Source organism: Gopherus flavomarginatus, chromosome 23 (genome assembly GCF_025201925.1).
Source record: "Gopherus flavomarginatus isolate rGopFla2 chromosome 23, rGopFla2.mat.asm, whole genome shotgun sequence".
Classification (NCBI taxonomy): Eukaryota; Metazoa; Chordata; order Testudines; family Testudinidae; genus Gopherus; species Gopherus flavomarginatus.
Genome location: NC_066639.1, coordinates 6,781,318 through 6,804,946, shown reverse-complemented (window position 1 = coordinate 6,804,946; position 23,629 = coordinate 6,781,318). Strand labels below are relative to the sequence as shown.

Here is a 23,629-nt window from a genome sequence, read left to right as displayed (position 1 = left end):
GCGGCCAAAGCCAAGTGCCCCAGAGGGAATGAACAGAACAGGTAATCATCAAGTGATCTATCCCCTGTCCCTGCTTCCAGCAAACAGAGACTAGGGACACCTTCCCTGCCCATCCTGGCTCAGAGCATGTCCTCCATGAATCGATTTAGCTCTTTTTTTGAGCCCTGTTATAGTCTTGACCTTCACAACACCCTCTGGCAAGGAGTTCCGCAGGTTGACTGTGCATTGTGTGCAAAAAAAATACTTCCTTTTGTTTGTTTTAAACGTGCTGCCCATTAATTTCATTTGGTGACCCCTCGTTCTTGTGTTATGAGAAGGAATAAGTAATACTTCCTTATTTACTTTCTCCACACCAGCCATGATTTTATAGACCTTTATCATATCCCCCCTTAGTCATCTTTTCTCCAAGCCCAAAAGTCCCAGTCTTATTATTCTCTCCTCATATGGCAGACACTCCATACCCCTTTCTGAAACTTTTCCAATTCCAATACATCTTTTTAAAGATGGGGTGACCATATCTGCAAGCAGCATTCAAGATGTGGGTGTACCATGGATTTATACAGTGGCAATAAGATTTTCTCTCTTATTTTCTATCCCTTTCTTAATGACTCCCAACATTCTGTTCCCTTCTTGCCGGCTGCTGCACATTGAGTGGATGTTTTGCAGAGAACTATCCACAGTGACTCCAAGATCTCTCACTTGAGTTGCAACAGCTATTTTACATCCCATCGTTTTATATGTAGAGTTGGGATTATGTTTGCCAATGTGCATCACTTTGCATTTATCAACATTGAATTTCATCTGACATTTTGTTGCCCTTTCACCCAGTTTTGTGAAATCTCTTTTTAGCTCTTCACAGGCTGCTTCGCACTTAACTATCCTCTGTAATTTGGGATCATCTGCAAATTTTATCACCTCACTGTTTAGCAGATCATTTATCAATATGTTAAATAGTCCCAGTACAGACATCACTAGTTACCTGTTTGCATCCTGAAAACTCACCATTTAGTCCTACCCTTTGTTTCCCAGCTTTTAACCAGTTATTGATCCAGGTGAGGACCTTCCAGAGGTGAAAGTAAGCCGGTTCGGTCCAGTATGGGGTACTGACAAGAGCGGGTATGCTCTGCTAGCCCGGCCCAGCTTCCCCAAGCTGGGGATTTAAAGGACCCAGGGTTCCCTACAGAGGCCAGAGCCCCGGACCCTTTAAATCGCTGCCTGAGCCCCCCTGCCGGAGCCCTGGGGAGCAAATCACTGCCGTGGAACGCTGCTCTCTCCCGCGCCATGAACACAGAGCAGGGGCGAAGGGAGCTTCCTTAAAATGTGGGGGGGGGCACTGTTGTCTGAACTGTGGTGCTCCCATGACACCTCTTCCCCAAGGACCCACACTCACACCACCCCTCCCCCCAGGCCACACCCACAGAAAGCCTCTTCCCCCCCCCAAGACTCTACCCTTCCCCCCACTCCATCATTTGTCCTAACAGCCAGTAAAGAGTGGTGGGGCCGTGGCCCTCTAAGCCCCTGTTCCAGCACCCCTGACACAGAGCTAAGCAGACAGCAGTGTGTGTGTGTCACAGAGGCTGCTGTGCTGAGCTGAGCTGAGCCAGTGAGGGAAACAGGGGCTGATGTTGGGGCTGTCCCCTTCCCCCTGCCTCAGGACTGGTTGCTTGCAGCAGCTGTCTGAACTTAGAGACAGTGTGCCTACACACTCCCTCTCCCCACACACACACACACTCTACCCCACCAGATACATTGCAGTTGAAAAGCAGCTGGCAATCTAGTAGGATTCCCATGGAACAATGGGATAGAGAAACCTACATCGTGTGATACTGTACCAGCCCAGGAGGCTTTGCAAACCCTTTCCAAAGCACCCGCAACCACTTGCACAGCTACCCACAATGCACTGCTCTCTACAATGCACTGCTCTCTGTGGCCATCCAAGAGTCTAGTGTAACCCTTCTGCCCCTCTAAGTTGGCAGCAACAAGGGCCGGGTTCAGTATCCAGAGGTTCCGTTTCAATAACCCAATGCCAAACCAGCTCGAGCCCCCACCCAGTGACCTGGGAAAATCTTACACACACCCCTAGGCGCCTCAAAGAGGCAATGCTTCCCCTCTCGCAAGCACAGAGTCTCGGTGTAGCAGAAAAGATTTAATACATGAGATAAACAACAAACACTAAATTGGGAAAAACACCTCTACTAGAGTTCATAGACCAAACCGTGAGCAAAGACCCACCCCAGGAAATTGGGCTGTGTCCTCTTTCCTGGGCTCTTGAGTCCAGCAACCCCCAAATCACCCACAGTCCCAAAAGCCTCTGTCCTGGGTCAGTGCAGCCCAAAGTTCGAGAGTCTATCTGCAGGTCTCCCCCCCCAGCCTGGTAGAAAGGGGCACCTTACGTGATCCGGGACCAACTGCCCTGCCTCTCCGTGGATTCTGCTCCCGCCTTCTCCACGAACTGCTCCGCTTTACCAGCCGCTCCACTCTGCTCCTCCAGCCGTTCTCAGAAACTGCTCCGCTCCGCCAGCTGCTCTGCTCCACCAGCTGTCCTGTGAGCTGCTCCAGTTGCCCCTGCAAACTGCTCAGCTCTGCTGGCCGCTCACAGCTACTCCGCTCTGCCAGTCGCTCCGCTGCCACCAGCTGTCCCGTGATCCGCTCCAACCGTCCCCACAAACTGCTCCACTCCGCCAGCAGCTCTGTTCCACAGTATAGCTTTGGGCTCCCCACTAGTTAGCACAGTACTCAGTGCTCTCAGCTCAGTAATTTCAGCTCTTTAGTGATTTCAACTCTTAGTGATTCCAGCTCATAGTAGGGGAGCCCCAGTGCTAGTGCACCATTAGCCCAAAGTGATTTCAGCTCAGTAACCTGTAATTCAATTCTTGAGGGAATAAAAAAAACAACTCTGACATTCCACAGTGGAGAGAGGAGGGGGTGCAACTGGTGCTTCTGGCTCCACAAGAAGACTGCACCACCAGGCACAAATACCTGTCCCCAGCCGCCGCGCCGCGCCCCCCCTCCCCCCCTCCTCCTCCTCCTCCTCCTCCTCCCTCCCTCCCTCCCTCTCTCTCTCAGTTCTCTGGGTTTTGGAACCCATGTCCCATGTCTAGCCAGTACCACCCAACTGAGGGTGAGCAATTTGTCACCAAGCAGTCCCACAGCTTGGCAGTCTGGGATAGGGTGGGCGTGCCTATGCAAATACACTCTCTCACATTCTTTCCACCAGATGTCAGGGTAGAGCTTATCCTGACTCTGCTTACACTAGCATGGATGTGCGCTGGTGACACAAGGGGCATAGTGTGCACATGCAACAGCTGTTTAATTGAAACACTTTAAAACCACACTACCAAATAGTGTAGTTATAGCTTGAGACGTGAGACAAGACCCAGCTCTGTTGAAACTGAAGAACCACAACGTCCTCTGTAGTTGCCAGGATTTGAACCTGTGCAGGGAAACCCCAATGGATTTTGAGCCCATCCCCTTAACCGCTCAGCCACAACTACTTGCTTGAGATTTGTCTCTCACTACTCTCCAGTTCTGTTCTCACTGAGTGATCAATTCCAATTGTTCCCTCAAACCAGCTTCCACAACACACACACTGCTGTGCCATTGTGTAAGTGTGTCCCTGGCTGAACTGCAAGAATTCCTGCTCATTTCCCTTCTGGCTGGAGCATGAGGAGAGTGTGTTTGTGATCAATGACGTTCCTGTAGATTGTTGTCCATTTCCTGCCTTGATCATTCAGACAGTTCCTTTACCATCATATCCCCAGCACATCAGTGATTGCAGTAGCAGGGGGCAGGTTTTCTCTGGGGCACTGAGCTTTGCCAGGGGGTTGGTGGCTCCTTTCTTTCCTCACCCTGGAGTAAACTCAGCTTTTTATTCCATCCTTGATGTTTCAAGGAATAACAAGAGATGACCGAGGAAAGAGGTGGACAGGATGGGTCTCAGGTGAGGGGCAGAGAGGTGCAAGTGGTGGGCAGGGCCGGTCTTATGGGTGGGGCAAAGAGGTGTGGGTGGTGGACAGGGCAGGTCAGGGGAGGGGATAGAGAGGTGTGAGTGCTGGGCAAGGTGGGTCTCAGGAGAGGAAGAGAGGTGTGAGTGCTGGGCAGGGTGAGTCTCAGGGGAAGGGCAGAGAGGTGGGGGCAGCAGGCAGACCTTGGGGGCGGGGGTGGAGAGACACAAGGAGGCCTTCGGGGAGGAGAGGAGCAAGCAAAAGGTGGACCAGCAGGTCTCAGTCAAAGAGAAAGAGCAGGAGTGGGAAGTGGCCAAATGGGAGTGAGAGCAGAGCACAGGTGGGGCTTTAGAGGGAGGAGAATGAGTCAAGGGGGTGGCGTGGACAGAACTGCCCAGAGGATTCAGGGGGCCTGAGGCAAAACAATGTTGGGTGCCCCTTCCATAAAAAAAAGTTGCAATACTATAGAATACTATATTCTCATGGGATCCCTGCAGGGCCTGGGGTAAATTGCCCCACTTGCCCCCCCCCTTCTGGGTGACCATGCCCTCAGCCTCTCCTCGTAAATCCCCTGCCCCCTAATCATTTTTGTTGCCCTCCCCTAGACTCTCTCCAATTTGTTTCTGTAGTGGGAGGGCAAAAACTGGACACAATGCTCCAGATGTGGCCTCACCAGTGCTGAATAGAGGGGAATAATCACTTCTCTCGTTCTGCTGGAAATGCTCCTACTAATCCAGCCCAATACGACCAGTTACCCGTATTGAATGCAGACCCAGCAATATTTGATCAATTGGTTACTGTCCATTCAGGAGGTTCTTTCCTACCTATTCATAAAGAATGAAGATGCTCTAAGCAGAGGGGAGAGAGCTGTCCCGTCCGTGTAGTTAATCCATCTCCCCAAGAGGTGGTAGCTATGTCACTGGGGGAAGCTATGTGGGTGGGTGTGCAAGCTGTGGTGTCTCCATGTATCTATAAGTTTAATCAAACCCCATTTTTAAAAGCACTGTGGTCTGGGAAAAGAACAGGAGATCTCTGAGGCAGGGCCTGTCCTTCAAAATCTTTAAGATCACCGATTTACCTCCACAGCAGCCATGGGAGTGTAACTCAGTAGTAGAGTATTTGACTGAAAATCAAATGGTCCTTGGTTCAAGTCCCTTTGCCACCTTATAAACTTCTTCCTTTAACAAAAATAATGGCATTTCCATTATGTTGAGGAGTTCCACTGAATAGGGATCCCTGAAATGAATGGAAACACTCACTGTTTTCCTATGCAAATGCATAAAAACCTAGCAAACATGTGACTCCACTGAAATCAGTTCCAATCCTCTAAAGGATTAAAGAATCCTTACTGAGGTTGCAGGAAAAAACCATCCAGATGTGTAGAAAGAATAGTAAATATGGCAGACGACCAGCTTGGCTTAACAGTGAAATCCTTGCTGATCTTAAACACAAAAAAGAAGCTTCCAAGAAGTGGAAGATTGGACAAATGACCAGGGAGGAGTATAAAAATATTGCTCAGGCATCCAGGAGTGAAATCAGGAAGGCCAAATCACACTCGGAGTTGCAGCTAGCAAGAGATGTTAAGAGTAACAAGAAGGCTTTCTTCAGGTATGTTAGTAACATGAAGAAAGTCAAGGAAAGTGTGGGCCCCTTACTGAATGAGGGAGGTAACTTAGTGGACAGAGGATGTGGAAAAAGCTAATGTACTCAATGATTTTTTTGCCTCTGTCTTCACAAACAAGGTCAGCTCCCAGACTGCTGCACTGGGCAGCACAGCATGGGGAGAAGGTGACCAGACCTCTGTAGAGAAAGAAGTGGTTTGGGACTATTTAGAAAAACTGGAGACGAGCACATGTCCATGGGGCCAGATGCGCTGCATCCGAGGGTGCTAAAGGAGTTAGCGGATGTGATTGCAGAGCCATTGGCTATTATCTTTGAAAACTCATGGTGATCGGGGGTGGTCCTGGATGACTGGAAAAAGGCTACTGTAGTGCCCATCTATAAAAAGGGAAGAAGGAGGATCCAGGGAACTACAGACCTGTCAGTCTCACCTCAGTCCCTGGAAAAATCATGGAGCAGGTCCTCAAGGAATCAATTCTGAAGCACTTAGGGGAGAGGAAAGTGATCAGGAACAGTCAGCATGGATTCACCAAGGGCAAGTCATGCCTGACTAACCTAATTACCTTCTATGAGGAGATAACTGGCTCTGTGGATGAGGGGAAAGCAGTGATACGGTCTCCCATAGTATTCTTGCCATCAAGTTAAAGAAGTGTGGGCTGGATGAATGGACTGTAAGGTGGATAGAAAGCTGGCTAGATCATCAGGCTCAACGGGTAGTGATCAACTGCTCCATGTCTAGTTGGCAGCCGGTTTCAAGCGCAGTGCCCCAAGGGTCTGTCCTCCGGCTGGTTTTGTTCAATATCTTCATTGATGATCTGGAGGATGGTGTGGATTGCACCCTCAAAAAGTTTGCAGATGACCCTAAACTGGGAGGAGTGGTAGATACACTGGAGGGTAGGGATAGGATACAGAGGGACCTAGACAAATTAGAGAACTGGGCCAAAAGAAAGCTGATGAGGTTCAACAAGGACAAGTGCTGAGTCCTACACTTAGGACGGAAGAATCTCATTCACTGTTACAGACTAGGGGCCGAATGGCTAGGAAGCAGTTCTGCAGAAAAGGACGTAGGGGTTACACTAGACGAGAAGCTGGCTATGAGTCAACAGTGTGCCCTTGTTGCCAAGAAGGCTAACGGCATTCTCGGCTGTATAAGTATGGGCATTGCCAGCAGATCGAGGGATGTGATCATTCCTCTCTGTTCGGCATTGGAGAAGCCTCATCTGGTGTACTGTGTCCAGTTTGGGGCCCAACACTACAAGAAGGATGTGGAAAAATTGGAAACAGTCCAGCAGAGGGCAACAAAAATGATCAGGGGTCTGAAGCACATGACTAATGAGGAAAGGCTAAGGGAACTGGGCTTGTTTAGTCTGCAGAAGAGAAGACTGAGGGGGGATTTGATAGCTGCTTTTAAGTACCTGATAGGGGGTTCCAAAGAGGATGGACCTAGACTGTTCTCATTGGTAGCAGATGAGAGAACAAGGAGTAAGGGTCTCAAGTTGCAGTGGGGGAGGTTTAGGCTGGATATTAGGAAAAAACTTTTTCACTAGGAGGGTGGTGAAGCACTGGAATGGGATGGCTAGGGAGGTGGTGGAATCTCCTTCCTTAGAGGTTTTTAAGGGCAGGCTTGACAAAGCCCTGGCTGGGATGATTTAGTTGGGGATTGGTCCTGCTTTGAGCAGTGGATTGGACTAGATGACCTCCTGAGGTCCCTTCCAACCCTAATATTCTATGATTATATGATTAGATGCTCTAATGGTCTCTTCTGGCCATAAAGTTGACTAATTCCTGAAAAACGGAGCGTAGCACTGGGAGCAGCATCTGATGTTTTACTGTCTAGCCGACTTGCTGCCTAGGACGAACACTCCTTGAGTGGGGTGATCCACAGGGAGTAGCTCAAACCTCCAAAGTGCCTGGCCTGGGGTAGGACATTAGCACAGCAAGGGAGGGGTGTGGCAGTAACATCACAAAGGCCTTTTGCAGGACCTCAGACTATTGGTCAAAGGTGCTGGGGAGGTGGTGACCTCACAGAGAGATGCTGACATCAGCCAGGCAGGACAGGGACAAGGAACCAGGGAAACCTCAGAGACCCCTGTGGCTTTGCGTCAGCAAGTCTCCTTCTCCAGGTCTCTCCTTGAGGACTGATAAAGTATTCGGGTTCACAGATGTGAGCACCAGGAGGAACCTCTTTCGAGTTTTCTCCTTCCCTTGTAGTGATTTTACTAGAAAACAGTCGTCCCTGTTTAGAAGGTAAGAGCCTCCTGGAGGTTTGAAACCTGTTCAGTCTGATCCATCTGGTGACAGTTGAATTCTAGGCATGGAAAACAAGAGCTTAAGGAGGCAGAATTGTATTGCGCACCTGGGATTTTGTCCCTTAGAATCAGTGGGGACATAAGGGTTTGTCCTTTTTGTTTCAGCTTTTCCTCCATCCATCCTTCCCTCCTTTCTCTTCTTCTCTTGCTTCTTTTCACCTTTTTCCTATTCCCCTCTCAACACCAGCAGGTGTGCTTGTGTGTGTGTGTGCGTTGCGGGGGAGTGCTCTGCAGCTCCCACTGTGAGAGATCCACCCAAAAATGTGGGACTGAAATAGTGCTTGGGCAGGGATCCCCAGCAGTCACCTGGGCCATCTTTTGGGCTCTCTGGTAAGAATCCTCAGCCTCCCATCCTCAGTCTCTAGCCTGATTGGCTGAGCAGGGGGTTCTTCACAGGGAGGAGATTCAGGTCCATGTTGTTCTCTTTTAAGACCAAGGAAATAAGTCAGAACCAATTCTATGTTTGACAAATTTTGTTGCTTCTCTGCATTAATTGTCTCTGAGCAGTTGATGATTCTCTCTAACATTGCAGTTCTCCTCAAATACTTGCTGAATAATTACTGTGCACTGTTGTTGGTCTGGAGTTCATCTGAGTGCACATTATTCAGGTCATTCAATGTCTGAAATTCAAGATCCGATGGTTGGTTTGAAAATCAGGGCTCTTGAGTCCTATTCCCAACTCTGCCACTGCCTGGCTGTGTGACCTAAAACAAGTCAGTTCTCCTTTCTCAGCCTTAGCTTCTCCCTCTTTCAAGTAGGGATAATAATGATCCACTCTTACCTACCTCATAGTGGGTGGAGGATGGGGATCCATTGGAGAGTGTCACTAAGAGTAATGCATAATATGAGGTGTCCCATCAGGTTTACTCAGAGCAGATTATGACATAATAGATTAGCTGAAATAGTCTTTTTTATTTGTATTTTTTTATTTTGGAATTGTTAAGAGCAGCAACAACTTAGCTCAGACTGAAGCATCTTATCTAATTTTCAAGATCTGTGTCTCCTCCTTGTGTGTGATGACACAATTTAACACACTGTGACAAACAGGAGATGCTTTTGTTTTGCAACAAAATCTTTTTGCAAAGAACTTCCATCTCACTTATGATTCTGAGAAACAAACTGGTTTAGTCTGAATGGGATTTTCGGACAGAAATGGTTGGAATGAAATTTTCCCACCATCTCAATTCCTGAGCTCTATCCTTGCCTCTGGGGGGATTTGTTGTCTGTTAGAACAGGAGTCTGACTGGCGGCTTCTCTTTCTGGCTTTGCCACCGCCTTGCTGTGTAGGCCCTTGGGTAGGTCACCTCCCTTCTCTGTACCTCAGGCTCCTCCCAATTATTCCAATGGGAACAGGGACAGTTCTCGAATTCTGGGCAGTTGTGAGCCTGAGTGAGAGAAGGGGTGTTGAAGCCCTCTGTGAAGGAGAAAGGGGAGTTTCACGGTGTTTTAGCACCAAGGAATTCTAAAGTTTGCTAAAGTGTCTAGTCTGTGGAAACAAGGAATGGTCGGGGCCAAACTTTTTAACCACTGCCTTTTTAAAGCCCTTTCAAGGAAGTGAGTCCCTATCTTTTAGGTACCTGGGGTTCTTTGCCAGCAGGAGAGAAGAGGTTCCCGCCTCCGTTTTTGTGGCATTAACAAACCAGGTGTTGTGCCCCAGTTCTCGTCTGAGATCCCTGAAAAAGAACATCTTCCCATTCATGAACAAGACAGGACCTATCTTTCAAAGGGGAACAAAGAGACCCCTGGGACTTACAGACTAGCTAGCCTGACTGCCATAGCTGGAGAAATACTGGAATACATTCTTAAACAATCCATTTGTCAGCAGCACCTACAGGATAATTTGGTTCTGAGGACGAGTGAGCATGGATTTGTCAAGAACAAATCATTCCAAACCCATCCTCTTTCCTTCTTTGGCAGGGTTCCGGGCCTGGTGGAGGTGGGTAAACAGTAGATGGGATCTAGCTTGCAGTTACTAAGGCTTTTGACACTGTTACGTAGGACATTCTCACAAGCAAATGAGGGAAATGCAGTCCAGCTGCAATCAGTGTAATGTGGGTGCAGAGCTGGTTGAAAGCCCAGACTCCAGGAGCCCTTCTCCATATTTGGTTGTCCAATTGAGAGGGTGTACCTAGTGGGTCTGGCAGGCATCAGTCTGGAGTCCGGTACTGTTCAATATTTTCATGAATGATTTGGAAAATGCAGTGGAGACCATGCTTCTAAAATTTGCAACAGACACCAAGCACTTTGGAGCACAGGATTGAAATTCAAAACGTCCTTAACAAATTGGAGACTTGGTCTTCTTGAGCCAAACTCCATGGCTGGGCCCCTCTCTCTACACTGGGCTGAAGTGAAACCCCAGAGCCAAACACTCCTCCTGGGCAGTGCGCTCCAACCTTGAATGGTCAGATGCTGCTTAGCACTGTCAGAGCAGCTTTTGCTGGGGGATTCTCCCAGCACTTTCCAATAGCGGGAAAGTATGAAATCCCCATTTGACTGCTGGGGACAGAGCCCTAAAGGGGGGAGCAACTTGCCCAAAGTCCCCCAGGAAAAGGAAAAGAACCAGCAGTGGAAACAATAGGAAACCCAGCAATGGAACTCAGGAGTCCTGGGGGTGTGCTAGGGTGACCAGATGTCCTTATTTTATAGGGACAGTCCGAATTTTGGAGTCTTTTTCTTATCTAGGATCCTATTACCTCCCACCCCCACCCCGATTTTTCACACTTGCTGTCTTTTCACCCTAGGGTGTGCACATGTGTGGGTCCCAGATGCTCCCTGCCCCCCTCATTGAAGCAGAAGTGCAGGGTTACTGCCCTGGGTACTGCAGGGCACCAGTGGACATGGGGCTATCTGGAGGTAGGGTCTGGCTGCAGGCTGGGTAAGGGGCATGGGGCTGGCTGGCTTCAGGCAGGGCGGTGCATCGGGTTGGCTGGAGACAGGGCAGGGGATGCAGGGCTGGCTGCAGACAGGGGGTGCAGGGCTGGTGCAGGCTGGGTGTGTGGGGGGGCTGGTTGGCTTTGTGCAAGGCCAGATGGGGGTGCAGCAGGAGATGGCTGGAGACAGGGCTGGGGGTTTGTCAAGGGCTTTGCTGCAGGGCTGGCTGCAGGTAGGGCAGGGAGGATGCGGCTGGTGTGGGCAGGGCAGAAGGTGCAGGGCTGTCTGGAGACAGAGGCTGGCTGCTGGCAGGGCAAGGCAGGGGGTGCAGGGCTGGCTGTAGGCAGGGCATTAGGCAGGGCCGGTGCAAGGATGTTTCAGTCTCTAGGCGAAACTTCCACCTTGCACCCTCCCCCCCTGCGCCCCCACCCTGAGGTGCCCCACCCGTGGCAGCTCCCCCCTTCCACCCTGAGGCTCCCCTCTTGTGGCAACTCCCCAGTTCTGCCCTGCGGCACCCCCCCTCACCCCAGCTCACCCCTGCTTCAAGCACGAGCACCCTGAGCACACCGTGGCCGCTTCACTTCTCCTGCCTCCCAGGCTTGGGGTGCCTAAGCCTGCCAGGCAGTCAAGCACCCTCCTCCGAGCCACAGCAGCCCTGACAGTTGACAATAGAGGCACCTTAGCTCCTGAGTTCCTTCAATGTGTCCCCCTCCGTGGTCCAGCTCCAATCACCAGATACTCGGGGCATGTCTATACCACCTGCCGAATCGGTGGGCAGCAATCGATCCAGCGGGGGTCGATATATCGCATCTAGTGTTTTGGGGTCGGGAAGGAATTTTCCTCCAGGGCGGATTGGCAGGGGCCCTGGAGGTTTTTTGCCTTCTCCTGCAGCGTGGGGCATGGGTCGCTTGCTGGTGGATTCTCTGCAGTTTGAGGTCTTCAAACCAATTTTGAGGATTTCAATAACTCAGTCCTGGGTTAGGGGTTGTTATAAAAGTGGATGGGTAGGATTCTGTGGCCTGCCTTGTGCAGGAGGTCAGACTAGATGATCATATTGGTCCCTTCTGACCTATGAGTCTATGCAACACATCGAGTGCTCTCCCCTCGACTGCTGTACTCCAGCTCGGTGAGAGATACAGGCAGAGTCTACGGGGAGCTGCAGCAGTCGACTCACCGCGACTGTGACATTATAAGTATAATCTAATATCTCATTGAAAGGTGACAGGGCCAGAAAGAGTTAATTAACTCACCTCACCGACTGATCTGACCCATGGGTGAACCTTAAGAACTGGTTAGCAAGATATGTAAATGAACAGAGCTTTGAAATGCAAGTCTGCATTGTTAGAGGTAAAAGGGGAGATGTTTGCTCAGGTCTTGTGATGTAAGCAGACAAGTCTTCTCTATTGCTATAGTTTTAATTCAAAGAGCAAAAAAGGAATATTAACATTAATGATGATACTTGAGTGAAATAGTATTATTGTCTATGTGTCTCTTTGAAGGTTGTGGTAATCTGTATCTGAACTGTTTAATGAATAAATTATTCTGTACTAATTGCCAGGATGCTTGGAAGGAGAGTTAAGCCTATTGTCTTCTCAGGCCGAAAGGCTGCTGGAAATGTATAAGAACCCTGGGACACGATCCTTCTTCATCTCAGATCTGCTTTGGGTTTCAAGAGGGGGAAACCTTAAGACACAAGGATTGAGATCCCCAGTCATTTTCTGGAGCCACCTGGAATATGGAAATTGGACTATAACCTATGGACTATTTCTAAAAGAACTTTTGGCAACTACAAGCTCACCTCTACTATGTATCTGAACCTCAAAAATTGAATTCAGGTCGATATGTTTATTAATCTTTTAACCAACACTCTGTCTCTTTTCTTTTCTAATGAATTTTAGTTTAGTTAATAAGAATTGGCTATTGCATGTACTTTAGGTAAGATCTAAGTTATAATTGAACCTGGGTATGTAGCTGATCCTTTGGGATCGGAAGAATCTTTTCTTTAACACGATGAAGTAAGAGTTTCAGGAATCATCATCATATCTCACAGGTGTGTCTGGACGGAGGCCTGATTCTGGGTACTTTAAGGGAACTGCGTGGTTTAAACTTCTAAGTAACCAGTGAGGTACTACAGAAGCTGTTTTGTGTTGGCTTGGTAAATCTAAGTATCGGAATAACCAGCAGTGTTTGGAATTTGTCTGTCCTGTTTTGTTTGCGGTTCACTCTGATTGAGTGATCTCAGCTGGCTCTCACGGGCAGCACCATCACACCTACATCCAGGCTGTAGGGGTCCGGGGGATCTTACGGGCCTTGGGGTGCACAGATACCTACGTCCAGGCTGTAGGGGTTTCTGGGGAGTTAGGGGGTTTCTGAGGGGCACATATACCTACGTGCACACTGGAGTGTCCCGGGGGGCTTATGGAGTCCCTATAGGGCACAGATACAAATGTCCTGGCTGTATAGGTACCTGGGGGGCTTAGGGAGCTTGTGGGGGACACCGATACCGAAGTTCAGGCTGGAGGGGTCTCCAGGGATCTTAGGTATTTGGTGGGGGGCACAGATACATACATCCAGGCTGCAGGGGTCCTGGAGGGGCTTAGGGTCTATCACGGAGTGTGGGGGAGTCCAGTCCTGCACCCCTCTTCCTGGGACTCACAGTGACTCTCAGTCAGCCAGTAAAACAGAAAGTTTATTGGACAACAGGAGCAAAGGATACAGCAGAACTTGGAGACACAAGCAGGATCCCGCAATCGAGTCCTTCTGGGGCTTCAGGAAACTTAATTCCCAGTTTGGGATTCCCTGAATTCCAACCACCCAGACCAAAACCGAAACTGAACTAACCCAACTCCCTCCAGCCGGCCCCTTCCTGTGTCCAGCTTCCCGGGCAAAGTTGCTGACACTCTCCCTCCTGCCCAGCTCAGGTTACAGGCTGAGCATGTATCCGGTCCTAAGGTCACCTGCTGCTCTCCCATCCCCCACACAGACAGTCCCTACTCCATCACAGTAATGCACAGAGCATATCCCGCATGGAGCACCAGTCACACCATGTGGCCACGCAGGGTAATGCACAGAGCATTTCCCGCATGGAGCAACAGTGACACCGTGTGGCCACGCAGGGTAATGCACAGAGCATCACACCTACGTAGAGGCTGTAGAGATCCCTGCTGGGGCTTAGGGGTACTGAGGGGCACAGATAGCTACGTCTAGGCTGGAGGGATTCTGTTGGGGATTAGGGGCTTCATGGGGGACACAAATATCTACCTCCGGGCTGGAGAGGTCCCTGGACGGCTTAGGGGGTTGTGGTGAGCACAAATACATAGGTCCAGGCTGTAGTGGTCCCTGGGGGTTTAGGGAGTTGGTGAGGGGCACAAGAACCTACGTATGGGTCCCGGGGGACTTAAAGGATTGTGATTGTGCAGATACCTACGTCCCAGTTGAAGCTGGCTCTGGGGAGCTTAGGGTGTTTGTGCAGCATACACACACCTACAAACAGGCTGGAGGGGCCCCTATTTGTCTTAGTGGGCTTGTTGGGGTTAGAGATACCTATGTCCAGGCTGGAGAAGTCCTGGGGAGGCTTTGGGGGTTCCTGGAGGTCACAAATATCCACATCCTGGCTGGAGGGGTTCTGGGGGTATTAGGGAGATGTGGGGTTGCACAGATACCTATTTCGAGGCTGTAGGGGGCCTGGGATTACTTTTGGGCATTTTGGGGTACAGATACCTATGTCCATGCTGTAGGGGTCGCTGGGAGGATCAGTGGTTTCGTGAGGGTGCACAGATACCTATGTCCAGGGTATAAGGATCCGAGGGGGGCTTAGGGGCTTGTGGGGGGCACAGATACCTTCATCCAGGCAAGAGGGGTCCTGGGGGCCTTAGGGGGTTCGTGTTGGGCACAGATACCTGCGTCTAGGCTAGAGGCATTCCGCGGGGCTTAGGGGGGTTGTGAGGGCACAGTTAACTATGTTGAGGCTGGAGAGGTCCCATCATGGCCTAGGAGGGTTATGGGGGGCACAGATACTTGCGTCTAGGCTGGAGGGGTTTTGGGGGTCTTAGGAGGGTTGTGGGGGCACAGATACCTATGTCCATGCTAGAGGGGTCCCGTCATGGCTTAGGGGATTCGTGGGGTCAGAGATACCTACGTCTAGGCTGGAGGGGGTCTGGGGGGGATTAGGTGTGTTGGGGGGGAACAGATACCTATGTCCCGATTGTAGGGGGCCCTGGGTAGCTTAGGCAGCTTGTGGGGTTCACAGATACAAACATCCATGCTGTAGGGGTCCCGAGGGTCTTTGTGTGGCTCTGGGGGTCACAGATACCTACCTACAGGCTGGAGGGATCTTGCGGGTCTTAGGGGGTTTGTGGGGCATACAATGCCTACATCTGGGCTTGTGGGTTCCCTGGGGGGCTTAGAGGTTTGTCGGGAGCACAGATACCTTTATCCAGGATAGATGGGCCCCGGTGTGATTTGGGGCTGGTGGTGGGGGGGCACAGATACCTATGTAAGCAGAAGCAGGATGAACTCTACCCTGACATCTGGTGGTGAATTATGGTGAGTGTGGAAAAGAATTTCAGGGGCTGATCGTGTTTGCATAGGCACACCCACCCCGCCTGACACGGCCACGGCAGCCTGGGATGGTTGCTTTGGTAGCTGTGGTATCCCATTTATTTGTTGTTGGGGCATGAGATGTGGAGTGTTGTCACCCTGATTGTGTGGATGAGGAACTGTGAAACTGCTTTGAGACAGTGATTCTCACCACCAATTGAGTGGCACTCGCTAGACAAGGGAGTGGGCTCCTTGGGTGAGCTAGAGCCACCAATTACACTTTTTTTCTTTTAACAGTTGAATAGCAGTGTTGATTTTTGATTTTTTTAAGAGTTGAAATTCTAGGTTCTTGAGCTGAAATCACTGAAAAGATGTGTTAGCTTGTGGGGGAGTTTGAAACTGTATCGCAGAGCACAGTAGTTGGCAGACAGGAGCAGGTTGTGGGAGTGGCCCACGGAGTGAGGTGAGTTTAGCAGTTTTGGGGGACAGCTGGAGCAGAACACAGGTCAGCTGGTGGACCGAGCTGAGCAGTTTGTGGGGAAGGCAAAAGCAGAATCCCATGGAGAGGCAGAGCAGTCGGCAGTGGACCACGTAAGGTGCCCCTTTCTACTCAGGCTGGCAGGGGGAAAAACCCTGCAGATAGACTCTTGAACTCTGGGGCTATGGGACTGTGGGTGATTTTGGGGTTGCTGGACTCATGAGCCCAGGGAAAAGGACACGGCCTAGTTGAGGTGTTTTCCCAATTTAATGCTGTGTTGTTTATCTCACGTTATTTAACATTTTCTGCTACACCCAGACTCTGTGCTTGCGAGAGGGGAAGTATTGCCTCTTTGAGGCACCTAGCGGTGCGTATGTAAAATTTTCCCATGTCACTGGGTGGGGGCTCGAGCTCGTTTGCATTACATTGTAGGGAAGGGACCCCTATGTATTGAACCCAGTCCTTGCTGCTATAAGTTCAGCCTGGCAGAAGGGTTCCACCTACGTCCAGGCTCAAGGGGTCCCCGGGGGGCTTAGGGAGTTCGTGGGGGGCACAGATATCTAGGTCCAGGCTGTAGGGGGTCGGAGGGGGGCTCAGGAGTTTGGTGGGGGGCACAGATACCTACGTCCAGGCTGCAGGGGTCCCGGAGGGGCTAGGGGGTGTCACGGAGTGTGGTGGAATCTGGCCCTGCACCCCTCTTCCTGGGACACACAGTGACTCACACCAGGGCAAGGGGTGTGGGCATGGCTGGAGATAGGTATGTGTGGGGTGGGGTGGGCTGGCTGGCTTCAGGCAGGGCCAGAGGGGGCTGAGGCATGGGTTGGCAGGGCTGGAGACAGAGGAGTGCAGGACTGGCTGGCTTCAGGCAAGGGTGTGTGGCAGGGGTTGCCTGGAGACAGGGCAGGGGATGGTTGGCTGGAGATAGGGCAGGGGATGCAGGGCTCGCTCCAGCCCCTGCTGGGAGTCCCAAGCCCTTTAAATTGCCCCCTGGGGAAGCCAGACCAGCCCAGTACAGCGCACTCGCTCTTGCCAGTACACCGAACCGGGGCAGGGCCTGATTCAGGGGAATTGGTTGAATTGGCCTAAAGCCAGCCATGCCAGTATATCCAGGACATTACTCGCACACTTTTCCCCCATTGATACCTAGTAGTTGCACTGCCATCTCCCATAGCTACTTATGTTGCAGCATTTTTGTTAAAACTAAATTGGGAAGAAAGATGACTGATTCAGAACCTGTTTAATGGTTACGTTATTGCTAAAGGGTGTGGTGAGATGTAAACTTGGAGAGAGGAAGGTTTCTGTGATGTCGCAAACTGTACTACAGTCATACAGTATCTCAAATGCCAAGCTGCATTTCAGTGATCTGAGGTATGAAGAACAGTGTGGAACTAGCTATTTTATGGGATGTCTACATTTCATCCTGTAGTAACATAACTAGTGATAGGAAAGCAGGGAGAGAGAAGTGTGTGCGTGTGTGTGTGTGTGTGTGCGCGCGTGCGCGAACTCGAGCGCTTGGCAAGGCTGATGGCCACGGGGCCAATGGGTGTGGGTGGGCTGGGTGGGATCTCGGGAGTCATGTCTCAGGGATCTGCCCTGCTCCCCAGCAATGCTCCAGCTCTGAGCTGTCTCCACTGCCTGGGACCTGTGGGGTCCCACCTGCCTCCCCGGGGGAAGAGCCACCTGGGACTGGTGCAGAGGCTGAGCCAGTCTCGGCCAGTCACAGGGGACAGTAGGGGGTGGGGAGAGGCTTAACTGGGTCCTGAGGGAGCTTGGCCTGGGTAGGCTATTCTCCAGCCCGGCTGATTGCACCACTCCCAAGGGGCCGGAGTTTTCCTATCCCAGTACCAGCTCTGGCTGCGCTGCCAGCTCAGCCTGGCAGACACAGTCACCTCCCATCAGGGCTGGCTATTGTGGCTGGGGGTTAGGGTGTGGCCAGTGATGAGCTGCCAAAATCTTAACAACCAGTTCACTATAAAAAGTTCTGATTTAAGGGTGGGGAGCTGGGGCTGGGGGAGACATACTGGTGGGGCTGGGGGCCCCTCCAGGGCCCGGGCCAGTTGCCCCGCTTGCCCCCTCCCCTCTCCTCTGGCCAGCCCTGGAGCTTGCAGCAGGACACACACACACCCCCACCTTGCCAGACCTCTCAAAAAGCGGCAGCAGGACAACACTCTCAAGCTCAGCTGAGCTGCCAAGCTGATGTCGGTGGCTGAACACGCTGCAGTGGGGGGAAACAGGGCAAGGGCCAGGGGAGCCTCAGCCTCCCCAGCTGGGAATCCTGGGAGCAACAGGATGGTCCAGCCAGGGCCGGCGCTTCCATGTAGGTGGCCTAGGCAATCGTCTAGGGTGCCAGGATTATTGGGGGGCGGCATTTTGCCGGGGGTGGGGTGGCAGGCGGCTCCGGTGGACCTGCAGTAGACATTCCTGCGGACAGTCAACTGCTCCCAAGGCTCCAATGGACCTCCCGCAGGCATGCCTGCGGCAGCTCCAGTGGAGCCACGGATCAGCACGACGGATGGCAAAATGGCCGTGCACCTAGGGCGCTAAAAACACTAGTGCCGGTCCTGAGTCCAGCCTGTGGACTGGAGTTCTTTGCCCACCTCCTGGCCCTTTAACAACCGGTTCTCCACGGAGGTCTGATTTTAGCAACCGGTTCTTGGAGCTGTGGGAACTGGCTTCAGCTCACCACTGCATGTGGGAGGGTAGGTCTCTAGTGGGTCTGGGGGGATGCTGGGCAGTGGGGGCGTGGGGAGATCTGTGTGTGTTGGGGCACTGGGAAGTGTGGGGTGTCTGTGTGGGGCACTGTGCAGTTGTGGTGGTGGGGCAGTGAGGGGATCTGTGGGGGGGCTCAGTTGTGGAAGGGCTGTGGGGGGTCTTCAGCTAGGGGGTGACTGGGCAGTAAGAGGATCTGTTGGGGGGTTCTGAGTAGGTGGGGAAGTGGTCTGGGAGGGCACTGGGCACGGGGGTTTGTGGGGGTCTCTGGGTGGTGTGGCACTGGGCGTAGGTAGTCAGAGGGGTGCTGGGCAGGGGTGTGTGTGTGGGGTGTCTCTGGATGGTGTGGCACTGGGCGTAGGGAGCCAGAGGGGTGCTGGGCAGGAGTGTGTGGAGGGGTCTCTGGGTGGTGTGGCACTGGGCGTAAGGAGCCAGAGGGGTGCTGGGCAGGGCTGTGGGGGGGTCTCTGGGTAGTGTGGCACTGGGCGTAGGGAGCCAGAAGGGTGCTGGGCAGGAGTGTGTGGAGGGGTCTCTGGGTAGTGTGGCACTGGGCGTAGGGAGTCAGAGGGGTGCTGGGCAGGGGTGTGTGTGTGGGGGTCTCTGGGTGGTGTGGCACTGGGAGTAGAGAGCCAGAGGGGTGCTGGGCAGGGGTGTGTGGAGGGGTCTCTGGGTGGTGTGGCACTGGGCGTAGGTAGTCAGAGGGGTGCTGGGCAGGGGTGTGTGTGTGTGGGGGGGTCTCTGGGTGGTCTGGCACTGGGTGTAGGGAGCCAGAGGGGTGATGGGCAGGTGTGTGTGGAGGGGTCTCTGGGTGGTGTGGCACTAGGCGTAGGGAGCCAGAAAGGTGCTGGGCAGGGGTGTGTGTGGGGTGTCTCTGGATGGTGTGGCACTGGGCATAGGGAGCCAGAGGGGTGCTGGGCAGGAGTGTGTGGAGGGGTCTCTGGGTGGTGTGGCACTGGACGTAAGGAGCCAGAGGGGTGCTGGGCAGGGCTGTGGGGGGGTCTCTGGGTAGTGTGGCACTGGGCGTAGGGAGCCAGAAGGGTGCTGGGCAGGAGTGTGTGGAGGGGTCTCTGGGTAGTGTGGCACTGGGCGTAGGGAGTCAGAGGGGTGCTGGGCAGGGGTGTGTGTGTGGGGGTCTCTGGGTGGTGTGGCACTGGGAGTAGAGAGCCAGAGGGGTGCTGGGCAGGGGTGTGTGGAGGGGTCTCTGGGTGGTGTGGCACTGGGCGTAGGTAGTCAGAGGGGTGCTGGGCAGGGGTGTGTGTGGGGGGGGGGGTCTCTGGGTGGTCTGGCACTGGGCGTAGGGAGTCAGAAGGGTGCTGGGCAGGAGTGTGTGGAGGGGTCTCTGGGTGGTGTGGCACTGGGCGTAGGGAGCCAGAGGGGTGCTGGGCAGGGGTGTGTGTGTGTGTGGGGGTCTCTGGGTAGTGTGGCACTGGGCGTAGGGAGCCATAAGGGTGCTGGGCAGGAGTGTGTGGAGGGGTCTCTGGGTAGTGTGGCACTGGGCATAGGGAGCCAGAGGGGTGCTGGGCAGGGGTGTGTGTGGCGGGGTCTCTGGATGGTGTGGCACTGGGCGTAGGGAGCCAGAGGGGTGCTGGGCAGGGGGGTAGCATGGTGCAGCATGGGCCCACACCGAAGGGGAAGAAGCAGGATGGCAGCACAGGGCTGGGCTGGACAGTGCCCGTCTGGCAGCTCCCGGGTTGTAAACAGTGCCCTTGTGCTGGGCTGGGTGTTTGAGTGAGGGGTGCAGGCTCTGACCTGGGGTATAGCAGGGGGTGCAGACACGTGGGCTCTGGGAGGGAGTTAGCAACTCAGCACGTTGTGTAAGAGAGAGAAGCTGCAGTGATTTCATATAGACATAGAAACTGACAGAGACACTTTTACAAAGTCAAAACGTGAGAGGCAGAGTTTGAGGGAGGGAGGGGGCGTCTGTACAATATTTCACTGCATTCAGCCTCCTGGCTGGAGCAGTAACAGCCCTGCAACACTTGTGTGAGTCAGAGAGGAGCTGCGGTGTCTAAGCTTTGACAATATAGGAATTGGGAGGTCTGTGCCCAGCCCCAGGAACCCGGCCCCTGCTCCGGGGCTGACATGCAGCGTCCTGGGAGCAGAACGAAAACAGCCTCTGCCCCCCCCGACCAACCCCGACACCCCCAGATTTGCGAGCACAGCAGATGGCTCATCCCCAGGGGTCGCTGTTCCCCCCTCTTCCCCTCCTTAAACGGGGGGTTTGTCCCTGCACAGGGTCTGGCAGCGTCTCCCCCGCCGGGCTTAACCCCGGCTACCACCCCTCACCCCCGATTTTCCCCCTTCAGCCCCCTCCCGCCGCTACCTACAGCAGTTTGATCCCCCCTGGCCAGTAAATTTTTGCCCCAGGCTCAGAACCTGGAAGCCCCCCCGCTGCGATTTGCCCCCCTTGGTGCTTTTAAACCCCCCCAAAGAGGAGGCAGCAAATCGTAAGCAGCAGTGAGGGCAGAGGCGACAGCAAAGGTTACTGCGCATGCTCAGTTCATCTGCGCATGCTCGGTGCAGCCAAAGTCGGGAATCTGGAGCGGTCACTGTTTCAATCGTTACACCGGGCCCGGCTCGGCTGCAGAGCTCGGAGCCCAGGCTGGGCCCGGGAGCGAGGGGAGGGGGAGCCGGGGGGTGGATCTGGGGTGTCAGAGCCGGGCGGGGGGGAGCAGCTGGAGGTGGGAGCTGGGAGTTTGGGGTGCGCTGGGGGTCAGGGCTGGGGGGAGCTGAGAGTTTGGGGTGCGCTGGGGGGGTCAGGGCTGGGGGGAGCTGGGAGTTTGGGGTGCGCTGGGGGGTCAGAGCTGGGGGGAGCTGGGAGTTTGGGGTGCGCTGGGGGGGTCAGGGCTGGGGGGAGCTGGGAGTTTGGGGTGCGCTGGGGGGTCAGGGCTGGGGGGAGCTGAGAGTTTGGGGTGCGCTGGGGGGGTCAAGGCTGGGGGAGCTGGGAGTTTGGGGTGCGCTGGGGGGTCAGGGCTGGGGGGGAGCTGGGAGTTTGGGGTGCGCTGGGGGGTCAGGGCTGGGGGGAGCTGAGAGTTTGGGGTGCGCTGGGGGGGTCAAGGCTGGGGGGAGCTGGGAGTTTGGGGTGCGCTGGGGGGGTCAAGGCTGGAGATTGGCGGCTGTTTAGAGGTCACAAGCCCTCCCAGCGCTGCCGCTGTATTAAACCGCTCCCCGGGAAAAGGCGGGGGGGGGGCTGGTCTCTCAGCAGGGGAAAAGGAGGAGGGGCGGGGAGACGGTCTGCCTGGCCCCGGGGACCTCCTTTACTTGGGCTGGAGAGGGCGGAAGCGGCCCCGGGGCAGGCTGGGAGATGTAGTTCCCGATTCTCCCCAGAGCGGAAGTGACGTCGGGGGGAGGAAGAGCCGAGTTCTGTCTGGCTCGCGCGGGGCCGTTGGAGCCTGTCCCGGGGCCGGAGAAGGGTTTGTGCCGTGGGGGCTCTGGGCATGCGCAGATCGCGGCGGGAGAGCCCTTCATTAACCCCCCCCCGCGCCCGGCCCGGACCGGGCCCTGCCCCGCTGCGGAGCTGCAGCTCCAGGTCCCGGAGCGAACCCCGGGGGCGGGGCGGGGCCGGGCGGTGACTCTGCCCCGGGGGACCCGGCATCTCGCAGCGCCGGGATCTGCTCCCGGGGGGGGGCAGCGCCCGCGGGGGGCTCGGAGCTGCTGTCCCCGCAGGAGCCCAGCACCCCCCGGGCCTGGCCAGGATCTGCCCTGGGGCCCCGCGGGGGGAGGGACTCGGCCCCACTGGGGTCCCTGTGTGGGGCCGGGCGGGGGCTGGGAAAGGGGCGGGCGGGAAATGTCTGTGCAGCCCGGACATGGCCTGGGGGGGGGAGCAGGTGACCCCCGAGGAGCGGGGAGAGAAAGGGGGGGGCTGAGATCCCCTCGGATTTACCGCTGCCCCCCCGTGGGGACCCCCCTCCTCTCCCGTCCTGCCCCCTTTCTCCCTAGAGAGCAACGAGCAGCGCCCAGGGTGACCCCCCCTCCCCCAAACCCTGAGAAGTTCCCTGTTCCCCTCCCCCCATTGTGCCCCATTTTCTCTGCCCTTCGCCAATGGCCAGTTCAGATCTCAGGTTTGGGGTGTTTCCCCCATTTTCACCTGCAGGGATTTGTCCTTGTGCGGGTGGGAAAAGGTTCCCCTGAGTGATTTCTGAACTGGGCAGAGGCTGGGGGGGCCTGAGACAGGGACACCTCTGGGCTGGGGGGGCCCTGAGACAGGGACAGCTCTGGGCTGGGCTGGGGTGGCCCCTCTGCTGGCAACAGGGCGTGGGAAGGGCCAGGAAGGGGAGGGAGGAGCAAGTGTCCCCCGTAGAGAGGGCCCAGCCCCAGGTTTCCTAGTCCAGCTACTCTTCCCTCCCCATCACCTGTTAGTCACATTCCCAGACCCCACTGCCAGCCCCTCCCCACAGCCAGTGACCTGACTCCAGCCCCGCTCCTTTCCCCTGTGAAAAGACATCACCCAGGGCTCCCTCCTGGCCCTGTGAGTGTGAGGCAGGAAGAATCCGTCCCATCCTGTTGTTGATTCAATATCCCTGTGTAATCCCCTCCAATTTCCCCTCTTTTCTCTTGAACTGTTGAATGGTGACATAAAATCTCCCCGTATGTTGATGCTTGTCTCTTATATTGGCAAATATTTAGTTTGTGCCCCATTTTCTCCTCAGTTCTGAAATACTGATTTCAAATTCTCAAAAATCTTCCTGCTTTTCTCTCCAGGTGTGTGACTGAGATCAGGGCTCCTATCATACAGAGCGTGGCCCTGTTCTGCCAGGCGCTGCAGGGACCCCAGCTGAGATCTGGGCCTTTTTCTGCCAGGTACTGAAGAGACCCCAGGTGAGATCAGACCCCACTGTTGTCCAGGTAAAACTGAGACCTGCACCGAGATCACAGCCCCCCTTGTGCCAGGCAGCGCACAACTGTGACCCAAACCGCTGCCTCCATTGTTCTGGGCACTTCAGAGACCTTGACTGAGATCTGTGTCCCGGTTGGGTCTGGCATTGCACTGACCCTAACAAAGATCACACCCCAGCACTGTACTGGGCACTGCACAGACCGTGACAGAGATCCTGCCCCCACATTTTGCCAGTTGCTGCAGGGCCCCTAAACAAAATCAGGGATCCTGTAATGCTGGGAGCTGCAGAGTCCCCAACTGAGATCAGGCTTCCTGTTGTGCA

The 23,629-nt window shown here is 54.1% G+C and overlaps 1 protein-coding gene and 1 non-coding gene across 2 annotated transcripts in view; both read right to left on the bottom strand.

Moving 5' to 3' along the window:
- LOC127039731 (zinc finger protein 250-like) overlaps positions 1–23,629 on the bottom strand; it is a 522,029-nt gene that overhangs the window by 51,821 nt on the left and 446,579 nt on the right. The window lies entirely within an intron of this gene.
- Positions 3,413–3,494, bottom strand: TRNAL-CAA (transfer RNA leucine (anticodon CAA)). The gene has a single exon. It is a non-coding gene; the product is annotated as a tRNA-Leu (tRNA).